The sequence below is a fragment of the Sapajus apella genome, unplaced genomic scaffold (assembly GCF_009761245.1).
Source record: "Sapajus apella isolate SASKATOON/1434 unplaced genomic scaffold, GSC_monkey_1.0 scaffold7, whole genome shotgun sequence".
Lineage (NCBI taxonomy): Eukaryota > Metazoa > Chordata > Mammalia > Primates > Cebidae > Sapajus > Sapajus apella.
Window position 1 is genome coordinate 22,784,856 of NW_022436947.1, and position 18,566 is coordinate 22,803,421.

General features: G+C 34.8%; 1 protein-coding gene across 3 annotated transcripts in view; it reads right to left on the reverse strand.

Moving 5' to 3' along the window:
- Window positions 1-1,143: 1,143 nt before the first annotated feature.
- The window catches only part of ANKRD7 (ankyrin repeat domain 7), a 34,660-nt gene continuing 17,237 nt past the window's right edge, over window positions 1,144-18,566 (reverse strand). Inside the window, exon 7 of one of the 3 annotated variants that reach the window (XM_032276188.1) lies at window positions 1,144-5,728. The gene's annotated coding sequence lies outside the window, so the exon portion shown is untranslated. Of the gene's footprint in view, window positions 5,729-17,896; window positions 18,242-18,566 lie in introns of those variants that run through there. The other 2 variants (XM_032276187.1, XR_004268311.1) reach the window with 2 other exon arrangements.

Consider the following 18,566-nt stretch of genomic DNA (forward strand, 5'->3'; position numbering starts at 1 on the left):
ATACAATTTTTTATGTTTACCTTGTATCTTGCAAATTTGACAAACATACTAATTCTAGTAGTTGGTTTTTGTTTGTTTGTTTAGGTTCCTTGGGATTTTTTTTTTTTTTTTTTGTATTTTTTTTAGTAGAGACGGGGTTTCACCATATTGACCAGGATGGTCTCGATCTCTTGACCTAGTGATCCACCCGCCTCGGCCTCCCAAAGTGCTGGGATTACAGGCTTGAGCCACCGCGCCCGGCCTCCTTGGGATTTTTTACGTAGCCAATTACGTCCTGTACAAATCAGAACAATTGTATTTTTTTCTTTACAATCTTTATGCCTTTTATTTTCTTTTCATGCCTTTATTATGCTATCAAGAAATTACATTACCATGTTGACTAAGTGAAGTCACCTGAATCTGAAATTTTCTTTGTGAAAAAATATTTATTTACATTTCTTTAGTAGGGAGAAGTCTATTTAGCTTATATGTTTCTTCACATGTGTCATAAGAATCTTCAAACAATATACTTCTATATGTTTTCTTTCCTGCTTTGTCCTTTATTTCATACATGTTGTATCTCCATATTTATATATATTACTAATTTTTAAAAGGTAAACTTCCTATTCCTCTTACATTTGCTATTTCTACAGTCCTTTCTTTTCTTTTTTTTTTTTTTTTTTTTTTTTTTTTAAGATGAAGCTTCACTCTTGTTGCCCAGGCTGGAGTGCAGTGGCAAAATTTCGGCTCACTGTAACCTCCACCTCCCAGGTTCAAGCGATTCTCCTGCCTCAGCCTCCTGAGTAGCTGGGATTACAGGCATGAACCATCAAGCCTGGCTAATTTTGTATTTTTAGTAGAGACAGGACTTCTCCATGTTGGTCAGGCTGGTCTCAAACTCCTGACCTCAGGTGATCTGCCCGCCTTGGCCTCCCAAAGTGCTGGGATTACAGGTGCGAGCCACTGCACCTGGCCTCCACAATACTTTCTTTGTTCATATCTAACTTTCCATCTCTTGTCATACTCCTTCTGCCTAAAGAACTTCTTTTAACATTTCATGTCTGCTGGAAAGGAATTATTTCTGCTTTTTGTTGTGTAAAAAAGACTTTCACCTTCATTTTTTAGAGATATTTTCACTGGGTATATAATTCCAGGGTTTACTTTTTTTCTTTCAATCTGTGTTATTAAGATGGTGCCCTCTATTGTCTTCCGGGTTGCATAACTTCTAAAAAGAGGTCTGTTGTAATTTCTTTCTTGGTTGCTCTCTGGGTTAACTTTCTTTTTTCTTAGGCTGCCTTCTGCCACACATAAAAGCCAAGTTGAAAAAATATTTTTGATCTCTAAATTTTCACAAAAGTCAAGTATTCTTAATTACAGCCATTCATAAGTTGTTTTGATCTTCCTGTCATTTCTGATACACAAATACGTTGGAAGTAAAATATTTACCACAGAAAATGTACATAAATATGATATTCACAAAGGTGATGAATTTGTTTTACTTCTCTAAATACGCCATTATTTTTAATATTTCTAATTAGCCACTCTGTGTGAGAACATAAAGAATCATTGTAATTCCTGCCTATTTTTTAAGATATTTCTTTAAATGTCAAATAAGTTGCTTCAAAATGATACAAACTGATTTCCTTTGGTGGTATTAAGCTTTATTTTCTCATTGACTATATCTACCTCTAAAATTAAGGAAGAACAAGGACATTTATTCTTCTGATACATAATTTTGCTATTACACACACAAAGCTCAAGATAGTGTATAAGTCAAGATAGACTGTATTTTGATATGGCTAAAGAAACTTCAGTGGCTTACGACAATAAAGGTTTATTTATGCCCATGCTAGATGTCCACTGCAGGTTGACTGAAGCTCTGCTCTGTGTCATCTACACTCCAAAATCCTGATCAGAGCAAGTGATCATACCAAGTTTCACATCAAGGAGGTGGCAAGGTATTTCTGAAATATACTTCAGTCTACTACAGTTAGACTTATATGTAGACAAAAGCTCGAATTTTCAAGTCTGGGTCATCAGTTGTCATATGCTGCAACCTACATTTGCCTAGTTTTTGATCATGTGCCAATAGGTGAAAAATATAAACCTTCAATCAAATATTTTTCAGAAACTATAGGAAAAGAATATAAAGGGTGGCTATGAAGAATATCATTTAAAATAAAATTTTGTAATTATGTGTGGGTTTCAATAATCCTGACATTAGAAACATCCATAAAGATACTAATGTAAAAGTTAGGTATATTTTAACCTAAGAAATACTGAAAAAGTCACATGATTACTTAATCTTTCCAGCCCAATATCAAAGTAAGAATTTTATGCAAGAATAGAGTAATATACTTTTTACTTCTATAAGAATCTGTTTTTATTTTTCTTTTTTCCTTTGTCCTCTTTCTCTGTGTCTAAATTAGATAGTAGAATGCTCCTTTTCTCAAGTAGCCTCTTAGTTAATGATTCTCAAAATCCATGGGCAGGGTAGCAGGACAGGGAAAATTTGTTACACCATAATCACTGGCAGCTTTTTGAAAAAAAATATCTTTGCATTTTTCTCCCTTCCACAGTCCTCTATCCCCACCATCACCTATTCACACTCTCAAACATATTTTTCAGCTATTTTTATGCCTTTCTATAGGAAGAGAGCAAAAGTTAACCAGAGATTCTATAGTAACTTCTTTCTACTAGCCTTGTTAGAAACAATATTACAACCATAGACTTTGTCATGGAACCTGCAAAGACAGAGTAGGTATACACCTAAATGTAGCGACATTTGAATAGATGATATCTGTCTACAAAACTTTATCTTAAACACTATGGAATATCATTCTTTAAAGCCCTCTGAAATAACTAATTTATATTAATTACTAAAGATATTTGTAGGATAAATATATTAATTGTAAGCCACTACCAGTCAATTTCACCTAAACGAAAACAGAGCTCTATTGAAGAGAAAAAGAGTTAACTAGTAGAAGTTAGGAAGTGCTTAAATCCTAGACCACTGTAGCATAATTTGACGTACTAGGCAAATGACATTACAAAGACCTCAAGCATTTAGGAGGAATGGGACATGAAAACAAGGAGAAAATATCTACTTTTGTTGTAGTTTCCCTCGGATCACACCCTCCAGTGATGGAGAGTATGTTTCAATATATACGGAGGAGTGATCCATAAGGTTATCATTTGTAAAAACTCATATACTTTATTTACAGTGAAAAAATTTTAAAGATGATATCTTAAATATCTTAAGTTCTAAGCTATATTATTCCTTTTTATTTACTTTCACATTCGTTTTAGTGAAACTAAGTTCTATTACTCTTAATCGATGAAGAAACCTAGGCGCAAAAGATTAGAATATTTTTGTTCATATTTCTCTGTGATAGAACTAATTGGAAATATTTCCTGACCCTCTAGGCAAGTACTTATTTCTGTTACACAACGCAAAGTTTTTACTTCCATACTGCCTATGTTGGAATAATTTGGTGATCCTAGACACTACTCCCACCACAAATTGTAAAATGGGAAAACCTGATGTAAAGCATGTAGTCTTTTTCTATGAACAATTTGGACACTAACACATTATTAACTGAAGACTGTTAGAGAATTACATGTTCATAATATAACTTCTTATGGCAGCTTTTACACCTTATGGGCCCGATAAGGTACCAGATAATTTATTTTTGCTTCCACAGTTCTTCAGAGATTGTTAACTGTCTACAGAATTCATAGCATGGCAATCATGCCTTTTATCTTGTCATAGGTTTTTAATATACATTGTCAATTTTGTGAGGTTTGAAATATTTTTATATGTAATCATTGACAGTATTACTGTTAAAAGGCTCTTTCACTTGTAGCATCTGAGATTTGGGAACAATGTAAACAATACTGAGACAAATTCAATTAATAGAATATCACAACTTTTTTTTTTTTCTTATAGTATCTATCAGCACTTAGGCAGCTTCTATGCCTGACTCACAGGAGGAAATTTTCACAAAATTCGAAAAGCAAATGTGTATCTATACTATATATCAGCTCCAATTTCTTTATAATTCAGTGCCTTCTATCACCATAACAAGTCAGGCCCTTTAATGTATAGAAAGATTCACTATTAAGAGAGAGGCCAAAGGAAAGTGTTGTTATTTTCCTTTTCTAGTGCATTACCCCAACTGTTGCTTTTTCTCAGGAATTTTTGCTATCCCATTATATATAGGAGCAATTAACTAATAAAATTCCAGTGGCCTCCTGAACTCCCACCTTCCAAGTTCCTATTCTTATACTTTGTCTTCCTTAAGATCATACTTTGATACTTTAATAATAATAATAGAAACATTCCAGGGCATCAGAAGACCAACATTTCCCATAAGACTTCAGGGCTTCTGCTGGCATTCAGATTCTTCAACAATCCCAATAGTTTTGAGTTCCAGAGTAGGGGTGGCTCACTTAGCTATGAAGGTCTTCAGTGTCCACTCAAGTCTTTTGAATAAAGTTGGATGATTCTTCTAACAAGTATGTGTGTATGTGACTAAAAGAATGGTAGGGTACAGATATCTAAACCTGAAGCACAAATCAGAAATCCGTTGTGACATTCTATTACATCTTAAATTTATCTTAATTAGATAGAAAGAAGAAGTTTCTTACTAACTTTTAAGAAACATAAAAATAAACAAGGATGATTCATAAAACACATGTTCCCCTTCTTTATTGTCTCTGAATGGTCAATCTCCAAAAAGCAGGATAGAATTCTTAGCTTGTCATACTTATAAATAATAATCATTGTAGTCTATTAATCTCATATGCTTCTAATAAGAAGAAAAATGACACTTGATGTGGGTGGCTCAGTTTCATTTTCTTCAGAATCTCCATTATGTATACATTCTTTGAAAATCCAGCATTCCTCAAATATTTTAGTTACATAGACTACATAGATTTTTAAACATATATGTTTTACCTTATTTTTTAATTTATGCCTGAGTTTTCAGGGACATAATCAACATTAAACAAAAAGTAATGCAACTATCTCCAGATACACTTCTTGTTAATGATTGAGCAGGTTATTTCAAGGAAAAAAGCAGACCTACGTTAATGTGGAAACTGAATCAGTAATCTAAACCAACTCAACAAAAAAAAAAAGCCTAAGACCAGATGGCTTCACTAGTGAATTCTACTAAACACTTGTTTAAACAAGAGTTAATGTCAACCCTTCTCAAATTCTTCCCCAAAATAGAAGATGAAGGAGCACTTGCAAACTCATTAAGCCAGCATTCCCTGATATCAAAGAGAAACAACACAAGAAAAGAAAAGTACAGGTCAACATGCCTGATTAACGTAGATGCAAAAATTTTCTACAAAATACTAGTAAAATTAATTCAGCACCACATTAAAAGATCATACATCATGACAAGTGGGATTTATCTCTAGGATGCAACAGTGGTTCCATATACAAAAATCAATCAGTACAACCATGCTCAGTAACAGAACTAAGGGTAAAACTCTCATGACCCTCATAATGAATACAGGGAAAAAAAGCTTTTGACAAAATTCAACACCCTTTCATGACAAAAACTCTCAACAAACTAGAAATAGACGGAAATTACCTAAATATAATAAAGGCCATATTTGAAAAGCCTGTCACTCACATCATTCTCAATGGTGAAAAACTGAAAACGTTTCCTGTAAGATCAGGATCAAGAAAAGGACGCCCACTTTCACCACTTCCATTCAACAAAGTACTGAAGTCCTTGACAGAGGAATTAGACAATAAGAAAGAAAGAAAGGCATCTAAATCAGAAAGGAGAGAGTAAAATTGTCTGTTTGCATATGACATAATCTTCTAAATAGAAAACTCTAAAGACTGCACACACACACAAAAAAACACTTCGAATTAATAAATTCAGTTAAGTTGCAGGATATGAAATCAATATACAAAAAACAACTACATTTCTGCATACTAGCAACCAGTTGCCTAAAAATAAATTAGGAAAACAATTCCATTTGTAATAACATCAAAAAGAATAAACTTAGCTAGGGTGGTGAAAAATTTATATACTGAAAGCTATAAAGCATTGATAAACTCAAAGTTTTATGTATCAGCAGCCCTGGCACAAGGTGGTGGGCTACCTGCCCAGGATCTCAAATCAAGTTGTCCACAAGCTACTTTCTCAGCTAGTGCTCAAAGTTCTCTTCCAAGCTCATTTAGGTGCTGAAAAAATTTAATAATTTGTATCTGCAGGGTTATTTTCTTGATGGCTGTTGCTCAGGGGATGCTCTTCGTTCCTAGAAACTACCCTCAGATCTTGCCACTTGGGCTCCTTCATACTCAAAGCCAGCACAAGAGAGTTTCCCTTACCTCAGATCTTTCTCATACTTTCATCTCTGACTTCTGTACCTGAACTATGGACCTAGATTTAAAGGGCCCATGTGATTAGGTCAGACCCAAACAGGTTAATCTCCCTTTTGCCATTTAAGGTAATTACAGGAGAGGTAATGACCTCATCATATATTCCATACACACTCAAAGGAAGAATACATAAAGGCATAGGTCACAAGGTGTCATTTTATAAGTCTGCCTAAAGCACAAGGCTTGGGGAATCATAAAAGCTAAAACATAATTTCTCAAAGAAGAAGGTAAGGTAAGAGATTTTCAATGTTACCTCTCCAGTTAGCTAAAAAATCTTGTAGACCATGAGATGTTGTTTACCTTAGTACTGTCATGTATAATACATGCCTGACACATAACGAATACTCAGTATTTGTTGAATGGAACACTTGCCTTCCCTTTGTGAATACAGAGTTCTAAAGCATGCACTGATTAACCTTACTTTCCAGTACCTTCAATTGTCTTAATTGTTGAAGGTAATCAGTTGTCCTAGATTCTACTTGAAGTTCCCCACTAATTGAATATGCCAGCAAAATCCCAAATGAAATTGTTCCTAGTAAACTCACTATAACTCCAATCACTATGTCCATGAATTATGAAAACCCTGAATATGAAAAAATTCAAAAGAAGCAAATCAGTCAACACACATTTACATGTAGTCTAGATGCACAAACTGGTCATTTAACATAGACATTCTGTGGTGATAACTAAATAAGTCCTCTGACTTCTAGCCCTTCCTCTTGCTAACTCTACTAAATAGAAATAATGAAGTATAAAAATTGTAAATGCTCCAACAACTGAAAGACACACATAGTTCACTAAACATTTTATTCATTCATCCAACAAATATTCCATTCAATAAATATTTAATTTTAATAGGTGCCTACTAGGTGCTAAGAAATGTAGTAGATATGGAAGAGAATACAAGTTCATTCAAAATGACAACTCTTTCATAAATCAGAACTGATTTATGGATCCCTGTTTACTCAAATAGCTTAAAACTTGAAAACTTGGAAAAAATGTTTTCTCCCTACAAGATATTGTGAAAAGATCAAATTGGAAACTTTATTTTGCAAAACTGAGCGGCATTAAGATTGTCCATTAGATGGCAAATCGTTACACCTGGAAATGCACAATAGAACAAATATTTTATAGAATTATAGATTTTGTTATTAAGGCATTTTTTTTACAAATGAAGCAAATGCCAAATAAAATATTCTAAAAGCACCTCAAATCTTAATCTTATCCAGAATAAAATTTTTTGATACTCCTATTACCTTATTATTGTTTATGAATCAAAAGCATGGCAAAAAAGAAAAAAGAAATGAAAGGTTATAGAAAGGAAATCTTTCTTAACTGTAGGGATTAAATAAGAGGTGCACAATTATTTTTCATTGAAATAGGTGTAAATAAGACAAAAATGTGCCATAAGCAACTCTGTGAGTAAAACAGTCTAGATTGTAAGATTGAAATCACTTATAAATAATAACTATGTCTAGAAGAGAAATATTAATGGTCCTGTGAAGAGAACCTATGCAAATCTGTAGTAATTAGGTAAAGGATAAATATATTATTGGGGGTGGAGTTTATTGCTGTAAGAAATCACTGAAAAAATCTGTTAAACCAAAGTTAAATCAACTACATACTATGACATATGCAATAAATGCATATGAATGTGTATTTGTAGTCTCCACATTTTAACTATTAATGAAGGTCATTAAGAAAAAAAAAAAAAAACAGGAAACAGGCAAAGGATAGGCCAGGCATTTTATATTATTCTCCCAAAAGGAAATCAAATGGCTAATAAATATGAAGATGTTCCCCCACCACCAGTATCCAACTGGTAGATTTTGGAGATTGCTAATAACCAGTGCTGCCGGCTGAGAAAAGAGGCACAGGCAAGGGTGATGGGTAAGTAAATGTATTCTCTTAGAAAGTATGTAATAAATTGATCCCAAGTTTTCTGAGGTGATTTAGGAGCATCAAAGGCTTTAAAACATTCATTGTTTATCCAGAGAAAGCATTTCTAGAATTATACCCTCTGAAAATAATTGGATGAGTATACAAAGTTGTGTGTATATAAAGACTTAGCAAAATGTTATTTATAATAGTGAAAATCTGAAAATAACCTAAATGTTTGCCACATAAGATTATTAAAACTAAATAGTGGCATATCCATTCATATCATTAAATATTATATAGGAATTATAATTTTGTTGTAAAAGAATGTTTCACGACTTGGAAATCTGTTTGTAACAAACTGCTAAGTGAAAAAAGTAGGTTCAAAAACAAATATGACCCCATTATTAAACACACAAACATATATATATATATATTTATACAAACACACTATACTATCTATACAATATATAGACATATACTATATAGATAAATATATAGATATGTGATGTGTATATTGTTATACTGATTATATATAATATATTAATAGAGTTACATTTAAGTTAAAGGATTGGGGATGCTTTTTATTTTATATTCCTTTGTTTATATTTTCTAATGCTTCAAAAGAAAATGGCAAATTAAATTCAGTAAAGAACAGCAATGAATCAGCAGAATCATCACAAAGGGATGCTGGCCAGCAAGCAGGAGTGCAAGAAACTTATTTTTTAGATTTAACATTAGGAGAAGATTATCTCACTCTAGAAGTCCAAGGCAACCACTATAATTGAACACAAATGGCTTTTAAACTTTTGCTAATATTTAAATAAATCTGTGATGTACATCAGTGTATATTAATATTTGCCTTATTTTCTAGTCATTTTCTTAGAATATATTCCAAGATGTGGAATGACCAGGTCCAATAACAATAATATACTTTTAATAGTATAGTTGCTGATTTACAGTAGTCTTGAATTATCCAATACAAAAAAGTTCATCTCTACAAAAATGGATTCTTTTACAAAAATGTCCTTAGAATTATTTTTGAAATGTTATATCAAAATGTTAAAAGTTATCATGTTTGAAAATATAGTGAATTCTGAGGCAAAGAGTGTTATTAGCTTCTTAGGCATGTTTTTCAGCAAGAGTTTATGTATTTACTGATTATATACACTAACATGGGGAAAATATTTGACTCAGTATATAACAGGTCCTCTGACCTCTATGTCCACTGCTCCCACATACTGTCTGCCACAATAAATGATCCATATGTGACTTTCAAATGAATGGAACCAACAGCTGCTTTTTGTTATCAATGGTCATAGTCTCATTCCAAAAAGGGATTATTGTGCATCTTATATATCACCATATGTCTCCAGTGATTTCCACCTAATCTCTTTATTTTTATAGCAGCATAGCCCTATAATGTTGCTAATTAAGGTACCAAGTTAGAGTGAATATTGTTTTCATTCTGTAAAATGTCCATGTTCTAAAATATTTCACAATGTGGAGATGGGAGAGTAAAATTTAAGCCAGACATTTTGAGCCTCTAAGTCTCTTCTCAATAATATTTTAGAATTTAGGCATTTTAAGAAGATACAGTCTCTTTTTTGATGTAAGTTTTATTTAAGTCCACATTAAAAATACCTTGGTATGGGCTAAAGTTTAAACAATCCCACAAGCTGAAAGCCAAATCATGAATGAACTCCTGTTCACAATTGCCCGCAAAATAATAAAATACCTGGGAATACAGCTAACAAGGGAAGTGAATGACCTCTACAAAGAGAACTACAAACCACTGCTCAAAGAGATCAGGGATGACACAAACAAATGGAAAAACATTCCATGCTGATGGATAGGAGGAATCAATATCATGAACATGGCCATAGTGCCCAAAGCAATTTATAGATTCGATGCTATTACCATTAAACTACCACTGACATTCTTCATAGAATTGGAAAAAACTATATTAGAATTCATATGGAACCAAAAAAGAACCCAACTATCAAAGACGATCCTAGACAAAAAGAATGGGAGGTATCACATTACCTGACTTTAAACAATACTACAGGGCTACAATAACCAAAACAGCATAGTACTGATACAAAAGCAGACACAGTGACCAATGGAACATAACAGAGAACACAGAAATAATACCACACACCTACAACTATCTGATCTTCAACAAACCTGACAAAAAGCAAGGAGGAAAAGATTTTCTATTTAATAAATGGCATGAGGATAACTAGCTAGCCATATACAGAAAATTGAAACTGGACCCCTTCTTTACATCTTATACAAAAATCAACTCAAGATGGATTAAAGACTTAAATGTAAAACCTCAAACTTTAAAAACCCTAGAAGGAAACCGAAGCAATACCATTTATGACATAGGCATAGACAAAAATGTCATGACAAAGATACCAAAATTAATTGCAACAAAAGCAAAAACTGACAAATGGGATCCAATTAAACTAAAGAGCATCTGCACAGCAAAAGAAGAAGGAAGAAGGAAGAGAGAGAAAGAAAGAGAGAGAGAGAGAAAGGAAGGAAGGAAGAAAGAAAGAAGGAAGAAGAGGAAGAAGGGGAAGAAGAAGAAAGGAGGAGGAGGAGGAGGAGGAGGAGAAGGGAAAAAGAAAGAAAATAAGAAAAACAAACTATCCACAGAGTAAACAGACAATTTACAGAATGGGAGAAAATAATTTTTGGAAACCATGCATCTGACAAAGGTCTAATGTCCAGCATTTATAAGGAATTTAAACAATTTTACAAGAGAAAAACAACCTCATTAAAAAGTAGACAAACGACACGAATAGATACTTCTCAAAAGAAGACACACATGCAGCAAACAATCACATGAAAAAAAACTCAATCAAAACCACAGTGAGATAACATCTCACACCAGTCAGAAAGATTATTATTAAAAAGTCAAAAAATAACAGATGCTGGCAACGTTGTAGAGAAAAAAGATGCTTTTACACTCCTATTAAGAGTGTAAATTAGTTTAACCATTGTGGAAGACAGTGTGGTGATTCCTCAAAGACCTAAAGACAGAAATACTATTCAACCCTGTAATCCCATTGCTGGGTATATATCCAAAGGAATATAAATCAGTCTGCTATAAAGACACATGCATGCATATGTTCACCACAGTGCTATTCACAATAGGAAAGATATGGAATCAATCGAAATGCCCATCAATGAAAGACTGGATACAGAAAATGTGGTACATATACACCATGGAATAGTATGGAGCCATTACAAAGCATGAGATCGTTTTTTGCAGGTACATGATTGAAGTTGGAGGCCATAATCCTTAGCAAACTAATGCAGGAACAGAAAACCAAATACTGCATGCCCTCACTTATAAACAGGAACTAAATTATAAGAACACATGGACACATAGAAAGGAACAACATACACTGGAGCCTACCAGAGGGCGGATGATGGGAGAGAGAGGATCAGGAAAAATAACTAATGAATACTAGGCTTAGTATCCACCTGGGTGATGAAATCACCTGCACAAGAAATCCCCATGACACATGTTTACCTATGTAACAAACCTGCACATCCTGCATATGTGCACCTGAACTTAAAAGTTAAAAAGTGCTGGGCACAGTGGCCCACGCCTGTCATCCCAGCACTTTGGAAGGCTGAGGCGGGCAGATCACTTGAGGTCAGGAGTTTGATGCCAACATGGTGAAACCCCATCTCTACTAAAAACACAAAAATTAGCCAGGCATGGTGGCAGCTGCCTGAAATCTCAGCTACTCGGAAGGCTGAAGCAGAACCACTTGAACCTGGGAGGCAGAGGTTGCAATGAGCTGAGATTGCACCACTGCACTTCAGTCCAGAACAGGGTGAGACTCCATCTAAGTAATAATAATTAATTAAATGCTAATGAAATAATATAAGAAACAAAATCATGAAATGAGAAGAGGGGTAAAAGGAATGTGAGAGTGTTCACCACCTTATTTCTCACAGCTCTATGCATGCCATTTGAATATATGGTTTAAAAAATGAAAATTAGCTTTACTGGTTTGGAACTGACAATGAACATGAGTTGCTTTGCTGTCAATCACAGCCAACTTTGATTTGGAGAGTAAGTAGAGTAAAAACACAGAGCCTTGCAGTCTGAGAGTTGCAGTCAGAACAGAAGCTTTGCTAGCCTAAGGCTGCAGTTCTAGACTAAGGTCTGGTTCAAGAGTAGAAATGAATCAAGCAGAAATTTAACAGAGATTCTGAAAATAAGAGCACCAAAAAAGGACTGATTTAAGCTTTCCATGCAACCCTAGCTGAATACTAAAGTGAATGGGAGACCAGAAAGTACCCAGTAAGTTAAAGTCAAAGGAGACTTGAGAACTTGCTGCAATCTCAAGTGCATTCCTCAGCCCACACAAGCTTCAAGCATCTGAATCTAACTTCTGACTAAATAATAAACTGTTCACAATGTTTTTTAGACACAGAAAAAAACAGATTCAGACAGAAATAATAATTAAGGATAAAAATAAAGTAACTCAGTAGAGACATCAGCATCTATCTCCACATTGTAGGAGAGACAAATTTTAGAGTTTAATTTCAATCAAGCTCCAAAACAAACAAACAAAAAATCCTCAGAAAAATAAAACAGAAGCCAGAGTTGCTAAATATATTATCTAGAATGTCCAGTCTTTCACCAAAAACATATTAGACATGCAACTCTGGGAAAATGTGAGCATCAAATAAATTAAGTTACACAATCCATTGAAATAGGAAACTATAAATTCAAGTTCACATAAACAAATGGAAAATGTAATGAGGAACAGGATCTTTACATTGTTTCAAAGTACTTCTCCGCAAGATACATATTATTACAAATAGAGAAAAGACCAACTTTATGTTGCAGAAGCCTGGCTGACAATACCACCTTAATCTAGTGATCAAAGTAAACTGCAAATTGAAATGATAAGGCACTAAAGAGGATGCAAGAACACTTCTGGGATCATTTTACCAAACACACATAACATAGATTCAATCAAAGAATTATCAAACTCAAAATCAGAACATTCAATCAAACAACTGGCTTATAATTCCCTAAGTGTCAAGGTCATAAAAATGAAAAACCAAAGATTGGAAAGCAAAGGAGAATAAATACACATGACAAAGGCAACATTTGATTTGATTCTCTTGCTACAAACAACATTATTGGATCATTTGGAAAAATGTGAATGAAATTTGAGAAGTATATGTTAGTATTATATCAATATTAATCATTCCCCAGTTTAGACGGTTATATTGTGATTATACAGAAGAACGTTCTTATTTGTGGAAAATACAAAAGTCTTAGGGGTGATACAACATGAGGTCAGCTACTCACTTGCACAAATGGCTCAGAAAATAATTTGTATTGAGAAGACAATTTTTCTCTAAATTTGAGGTTGTTTCAAAATTTAAAATAAAATCAGAGAGTAACCTTCAATCCACTCCACTCCACCTGCGGTTGGCAGAATAATGGTCTGCCAAAGATATCCACATCCTAATGTCCAGGACCTGGGAATATGTTATTTTAGAAGGCAAAAAAAGATGTAAAAGATATGATTAGATTAAGAGTTTCGAGATGGAGGAGGCTATCATAGATTATCCAAGAGGACTGAATGTAACCACAGCATCTTTATAAGTGAAAGTAAGAGGCAGGAAAGTCAGAAGAGATTTGAGGACAGAAGCAGAGGTCAGAGTGACGCAATTGCTGTGAGTCAGGAGCCAAGGATCGTGGGCAGCATCTAGATGCTAGAAAAGGCAAGGAAACAGATTCTCTCTGAAAACCTCCAGAAAGGAACACATCCTGCCAATATCTTATTAGCTCCAAGATACACTTATTACTTCTGATCTCCAAAACTGTAAGATAATCAATTTGTGTTGTTTCACTGCATATGTGGTAGTTTGTTACAGCAACAATAACAAACTAATACAACTCCTTATGAAAGAAATATAAGGTATTTCTTTTAAAGCAAAAAAGTGATTATGTAAACGTATAATTCATTACATCCCAGTAAAGACCGTGGAATAAAAGCATCATCTATGTAACACATGAAATGATTTTCCTTGCAGCTGGTAAAATAATCTTTTGTAGGGAGAGGCTTGATTTCTAGAGAATGAACATGGGGTAAGCATGTCACAAGCAAGATGCATACAGTTAAGCTGACAAGCTGACCCCATGATTTCTATTATTAGCCATCTTTTTGCTGGGGACAATAAACCATCTCACAGTCTTAGTGGTTTAAACTCCAAACATTTATTTCTTAATTTTGAGTATTGGCTGTGGCTCTGCTGAGCCTGGCAGGGCTCCTCTTATCAGCTAGGCTTAATTCAGATATGCCCCACGTGTGTCTCATTTGGAGACCAATGTTGGAGAAGTAGCTGCTATCTAAACATGCTCTCCTTGGGGAGGAGGATGGCAAGAATGCAAGAAAGTGATGGGCTTCTGATAGGAAAAAAAAAAAAAAAAAGGCAACCTGTCACTTCCACTTACCTTTGAAAATTAGAAAAATGTGCCCTTTCTTTGACACAAACTTGTGTCAAAGCACATGGTTTAGCCAGCATCATTCTCTCCACAAGGGTGCTCTAAATCTGCATAACTTTATGCCATAACTCTAAGTTGGTTAGGGGAAGACATCATTCATGAAGAAATGTATTCCTCCCAGCTGTCCACGAGTGAGGAAAGTAGTCTACTTATATGGTTTCTTAAAGGAAATTTACATGTTTACCTAAAATTTAGTATGTATTAAATAGTTTTCTGTTGTTAAACTTCTTAAAGGAAAAGTAAATTTGCACACAAAAAGTACTTCACAACTTGACAATATTCTAAGAATTGAAATACTTGATAGAATTCACAAAAATATTCCGAGAGATGTAACAGTAATGGAGAAGCAGAGCTGGCAAAATCAGGTCAAATATCTGTGCACCACATCTGCACTACAGCGTATCATTTTAGAGTACACATTTTCCACAATGAGTAGTCAACACAAATTCAGTTATAAAATACACAAAGTTCTTCATCCCACCTAATTTATTTTTTTCTTTTTGTGACAAGGTGAGGCTGGAGTACAGTGGCAAAATCACAGCTCACTGAAGCCTCGACCTCCTGGGCTCCAGCGATCCTCCCACCTCGGCAGGAGTCTCCTGAGTAGCTGAGACTACCAGCATGTGCTTGGCTAATTTTTAATTTTTTTTGTAGAGATGGGATGTCATTATGCTGCTAAAGCTGGTCTCAAACTCCTGGGCTCCAGTGATCCTCCCACCTCAGCCTCCCAAAGTGTTGGGATTACAGGTGTGAGTCAAGGTGCCCAGCCTAAATTCTTATTAGAGGTACTATGTCAAAATTACACCTACCCTTCAGGACCTGGTTAAAATCTCATCTACCCCACTAACATTAACCTTGTGATGATTTCCTCTCTCCTCTGATTCTTGGGTGTTTTGCTTTAGCCTCTATTATAAATTTTTTATTATGGTTAAGTTTTCACTGGGAGACCTAGAGAAACCCTACTTATTCCACGAGCCCAGCCAAAAAGTTCCTTTTTATCTGAAATCACCCTGACCCTCCCTAACTGTAGGCAGTTTATCACTCCCTCCTTTTCTGCTAATGGCAAGATGAGAGTTCTCTCACTTACTTACATACTGAGAAGGCTGGGAGTAGGGAAACTAAACATTTGTGAGCTCAATTAAGGCAGAGAATATAAAAATATATTTTTCATCTTTGGTCCCCAGCATATAATATAAAATCTAGATCAGAGTTCTCAGCCTCGAAACTATTGACATTTGAGGCCAGACAATTACTTGTAGTGGGGACTGTCCCATGTATGATAGGATACTTAGCAGTATTGATTCTCAGTCTTGACAACCATAAATCTCTGCAGACATTGCCAAATATCCCCTGGGAGACAAAATTGCTTCCAGTTAAGATTTGCTTATTAATATAATAGCTGAAATTAAATATTTGTTGACTTGAAGTCAGGAATTGTCTGGGTTTTTTCCTCCCTTTTAGCTCTTCAATATCACCTAGCACTAGAAATAAGTGAAACAAACATGCTTAAATAAAAGAGTGGTTTATAAGTTTTAAATTGAAAGAAAATCTTCCTTCTGAGCCATTGAAAGTAGAGCTGGCCAGGCACAATGGCTCATGCCTGTAATCCCAACACTTTGGGAGGCCAAGGCAGGTGGATCACCTGAGGTCAGGAGTTTGAGACCAGCCTGGCCAATATGATGAAATCCTGTCTCTACTGAAAATACAAAAATTAGCCAGGCATGGTGGCAGGCACCTGTAATCCTAGCTACTTGGGAAGTTGAGTCATGAGAATTGCTTGAACCCGGGAGGTGGGGATTGCAGTGAACTGAAGTGTGCCACTGAACTCCAGTCTGGGTGACAGAGTGAGGCTTTGTGCCCCCCCCCAAAAAAAAGGTAGCGCTTACAAGGATGATAGACATTCATTCATGAGAGAAATGGCATGACATATTGGTTCATGGTACAAATTCTGGAAGGCAACTGGCTGGGTTCAAATCCAGAGAGCATGGATTTATACACCAGCTCCCAGTCTTCTAGCTCAGCAACCTAAGCAAATCATTAAACCATGTAGCAACTCAATGTTCTGATCTTAAAATGAGGACGTAAATGATTCCTACCTCATCAAGACTGTGCAAAGGTCATGAGGTTAAGATATATAAAGTTATTGGAACAGTGCCTGACAAGTATCACTTATTATTCAGCAAATTGAGTATCTACTGCACACCAGGCATTTTACAGGTAGTAGGGAACAAAAATTTCAAGCCCTCATGGAGATTTAATTCCAAAACACAAGAGGAGTACATAGTGGTGCATTGTAAGTGACAGAACAACAGAGCAGCTACTGAGGTCCCATGAGGAGTTGTCCTAGGCAACAGCTAAAGAAAAAAGGGTCTTATAAGGAGCTGTTCTGAAGCCAGACCACACTTGATGTGTTTAAGCTATAGCAAAGAGCACAGTGAAAACTGTGAAAGAGGTATTGTATTTTTAAGAAGAAAGATGTGCAATTGTAAATTCTCTTCGAGGGAAAAAAAACTAAGGAAATTTTAAAATACTACAAAGCATGCCAAAAATTTAACAAATGTTTAGTTTGCGTAATGAGACTTTGGGCAATGCATTTTCTTTTTTTTCTTTTCTATAATACCCAAATTTTGGCTGGACGCAGTCAGTGGCTCACACCTATAATCCCAGCACTTTGGGAGGCCGAGGCGGGTGGATCATCCGAGGACAGGAGTTCGAGAGCAGCCTGGACAACGTGGTGAAACCCCATCTCTACTAAAAATACAAAAATTAGCTGGGTGTGGTGGTGGATGCCTGTAATCCCAGCTGCTGGGGAGGCTGAGGCAGGAGAATCACTTGAACCCAGAAGGTGGAGGTTGCAGTGAGCCAAGATGTGTCACTGCACTCCAACCTAGGCAACCGAGAGAGACGCCGTCTCAAAAAAAAAAAAAAGAAAAAGAAAAAAAACCATGAGTCTCCTGAATATATATTATAGTAATGTAGCATTTCTAAAAAATCAAAAAGGCTTTGCCTGTGAAAATACTTGTAAATAAAAGAGAATTTTGATTTATACAGGATTATTTATAATATTTTCTTCATTTTGTAGCTGAAATGTATTTTTATTTTATTTAAATGTTTTAATACATGCCTAACACAGTTTACTCATTATTATTCCATTCAGTGTTTTGACACAAAATTTTTTCTGCCTATATATTGAACACAAATTATATGTTTTCCGCTGATGGTTCACAATATAGAAGTTTATCTTGTAAAATTTCTTCATGTCTTCTAAAGTGAAAAAAAAAATGCCATCCATTTAACAAAACTTTCTTCAACTGGGCGGTCAGCAAAAAATGTTATAGTAATTCACTTAATGGCTCTTTCAAAATAGATCTTTATAATTCAACAAAGTGCCAAAGAAATTGTAGAAATGGGTTCCATATCTAGGAAACAAATGATATTCATAATGTCTTCACTTATGTCTAAACATTTCCATTCCTATGTGTATTTCTTAAATTATATGCCTCAGCTACAACACAATTATAATTTAGCATTTCTATATCTAAGAGACATTTTTTAAATGATTAAGTTGCCCTTTTGAATTTGACAGAAATATAACTTTTTAAGTTTACCATTTTTGCAGCATCTTTCGGTCATTTTCTTGACACAATAAATCTATGCTTTAAAACATATAAAAATTAACATTTCACTATGAACCATAAACAAAGATTGCCAAAATAAAATTATTGAGCATGGTTTTAAACGTAT